This window comes from Notamacropus eugenii, chromosome 5 (genome assembly GCF_028372415.1).
Source record: "Notamacropus eugenii isolate mMacEug1 chromosome 5, mMacEug1.pri_v2, whole genome shotgun sequence".
Taxonomy (NCBI): domain Eukaryota; kingdom Metazoa; phylum Chordata; class Mammalia; order Diprotodontia; family Macropodidae; genus Notamacropus; species Notamacropus eugenii.
Window position 1 is genome coordinate 198,271,359 of NC_092876.1, and position 3,092 is coordinate 198,274,450.

The 3,092-nt window shown below is 45.6% G+C and overlaps 1 pseudogene; it reads right to left on the reverse strand.

The window, feature by feature from the left end:
- Window positions 1–369: 369 nt before the first annotated feature.
- LOC140507787 (translation initiation factor eIF2B subunit delta pseudogene) lies at window positions 370–1,842 on the reverse strand (annotated as a pseudogene).
- Window positions 1,843–3,092: the final 1,250 nt, after the last annotated feature.

Consider the following 3,092-nt stretch of genomic DNA (forward strand, 5'->3'; position numbering starts at 1 on the left):
CTGGGTTTGAGTGCCTTGGGCTAATACTTAACCTCTTTTGGCCTCAGTTTCCATATTTGTAAAATGTGGGGGTTAGATTAAATGACTTTTAAGCTCCTTTTTAGCTATGAAGGTCTGTATTACTATATAATTCCTCTGTGTTTCTATATTATTAAATCTTTCCTTATTCCCCCCATATTTGTTGCATTCCCCCATATCCTCTGTGTCTATTCTGTATTTCTCCGCATAATCGTGGCCACCTAAAAATTGTCACACCCTGTTTCTTTCAGTCCAAAAATTGATTTATAACTTTTCATTGTGTAATCATTGCATGGCATAATCCTGTTCCTCATGCTGCTTAAAAAGTAAACAGAACAGCAATGTTCTAGCTCAGTGATCTACCAATTCTGGAGGTGTCACATCATACACCAGATTCAGTAGATGCAGAGACTGGTGTTTCTGCCAGTTATCCAATGCCACATGGTCTCCTCATTCACACAGCAGATCGTCAGGATCATCAAGCTCATTTGAGACAAAGGCATCAGTCTGTACATGCTCGCAGAACTTGTAGGTCTCACAGCAGACCAAAACAGGTACATTATAAGCACGAGCCACCAAGGCTAACTGTGCTGTCCCAATACGTGACATCACAGACCCCTTGACCAGGAGTGCATGAGCCCCTAATAGCACTTTAGACACCTCAAGGAGTACATAGGAAGCTGCAGGAATCATCAAGTAGGAGGCAGGGACCCCAGCACGGACCAGACAATGTAAAGTATGCTGTCCCTCAAGCCGTGGTCAACTATTCACCACTACCACTCAAAATCAGCTGCCTCTAGTCCAAGTTTCCCAAAGAATAAAGAATACTAGGGATGAACATCCATACACCAGGATCACATCCCCATTATTGATCTTCTCATAGGTTGAGCAGGAGATTGCCTCAGCTGTCAACAAAATCTTCTCTTTCACATATCAGCCAATGGTTTTTTGGAGTAATGACTTTGCCTCCTCCTTTCGTTGGGTGCTGCTCACAGCTGTGATCTCCTTTGTAAGGAACTTGATGGCATTGTACATGCTGGCTGAGATTAGACAACACTGAGTCAATAAACTGATATAGGGTTTGAGCTTATTAACTAGATCTCTGGAGAGCTCTTCATTAGGAGGCGTGGTGTAGTCCTGAATCACCTGCTGGAAGGCGTGAAGTAGGGCGCTGCATCTGGCATTGGAGTCACTGATTAGGCCCTGGGAGTACTGCAAGCCAAGTCGCACCACAGCTGGTGGATCACAGAGGATGGGATGCTCATACACTGTGTTAGAGGAATACGATGGCTGTACTGGTGCAGGTGGGAGAAGAGGCTGACTTTGGAGTCATAATCCTTTCGAGGAGGCACCTGCTGCCGCTCTGGTTTCTTAATGTCTCCTTAAAGCTGTGGCCTCATCCACCTGAACATGCTCTGGAGCATGTTTGGCTCCTAAGGGGACTTCTCCAGCTGTGTTAGGACAGGACTGAGCAGATGATCCTGTTAGCTCCCCCTTTTGCCCCTGCTTTAGGGCCCGCTCAGCTTCCTGCTTGGCTGGACGCTCAGCTGCAAGTTCTGCTCTACTCTGGCCACCTATTATTTTCTCCCCTGAGGATCCTAACTGACCACCTAGGCCTGGGACTTCTCTTGGTGGGCCCACTTGACACTGGCCAGTGGAGACTGTGGGAGTAGACTCCAGTTCTGACCCTCTGTCTTCCTTCCTCTTCTTCTGCTGCTGCTTTTTCTCCTTCCAAAGCTGCAGTTTCTCTTCTTGGGTCATTTCCCTACTCCCAGCCCCGGGCATGCCGGGTGGCTGGACGGTCATCATGGACGCTGCTCCTGAATCCGAGAAAAGAGCGTACAGTGAGGGTGGGGGGCCGGGCTGGGTCAGCGGGGAATGCTACCTCAGGCCCGAAGCTGCGGATGGGGGGTGCTTCATGGGTCTACCCCAGGGCCTGGACCTGGTCTGTGGAGGTGGGGTGCAGGAAGATGAGCAGGGAGAGAGGGATGGAGGGAGGGGTCACTGGTTTTCTTAAAGTGCAGATCTGACCAGAACATTTCCCCCCTTTTTCTCAATAAGCTCCAATGGCTCCCTTTTCCCTCCAAGATCAAATAAAAAATCTTCTGTTTGGTGTTCAAAGCTTTTCATAACCTAGCCTTAGACATCCCCCCTTCCCCTTCTTTCCCCACCTTTATAATCTTCTTACACCTTACTGTTGTTGTTTGGCCTTAGTTCTTGAAAAGGATGGATGACATCACAAGGATGATCTCTTGACTTTTGAGTGAATTGTATTTAAGTGAAGCAAAACTCTGCAAAGTTGTCAGCTTCACTCTCTCCTCCAGCGTCCTTCTAATACGTTATACTCTCCCCATGAACTCCTTGATCTAGTGACAATGGTGCCTTTGGTGTTCCTTGAACAGGACACTGTCTCCCAGCACCAGGCATTTTCTCTGCCTGTCCAGCATGCCTGTAATTCTCTCTGTCTCTATCCCAGGATGAAAGAGTGTTGAAGAAAGGATGAAGAAAGGCTTCCTTCAAATCCCAATTACAATCCCATCTTATTCAGAAGGCCTTTCCCAACCCTTCGTAATTCTAATGCCTTCCCTCTTTTAATTATTTTTATTTAATCTGAATATAGCTTATACATACATATTTGTTTTCTGTTTCCTACTTTCCCCAATTACATTATGAGCTTCTCGACAGCAGGGACTATCTTCTGCTTCTTTTTGTATCCCCAGCTCTGGAACACAGTAGGTGCTTAGTTAATGTCAATAATTCTTGACTACCTATTTCAATCTCATTTTAAGGTTAAAAAAACCAAACCTGAAATCTGGATAAGTTAAGTAACTTGCCCAATATCAGTCACATAAGCCCTAGAGGTGATATTTGAACTGAGGACTTCTGACTAAAGACCTAATGCTACTAACAGACACTGAACTAAAAACACATACTGGAAGCAAGGGGTCTGGAAAAGTCTAGAAGAAGCTCGGTGCAGCGAAAGAATCTTGGATTGGAATCTTGGTTTTACAAGTAATTACTAACAATGAGCAAGATATTTACTTTTTCTAGACCTCAATTTTCTCATCTGTAAG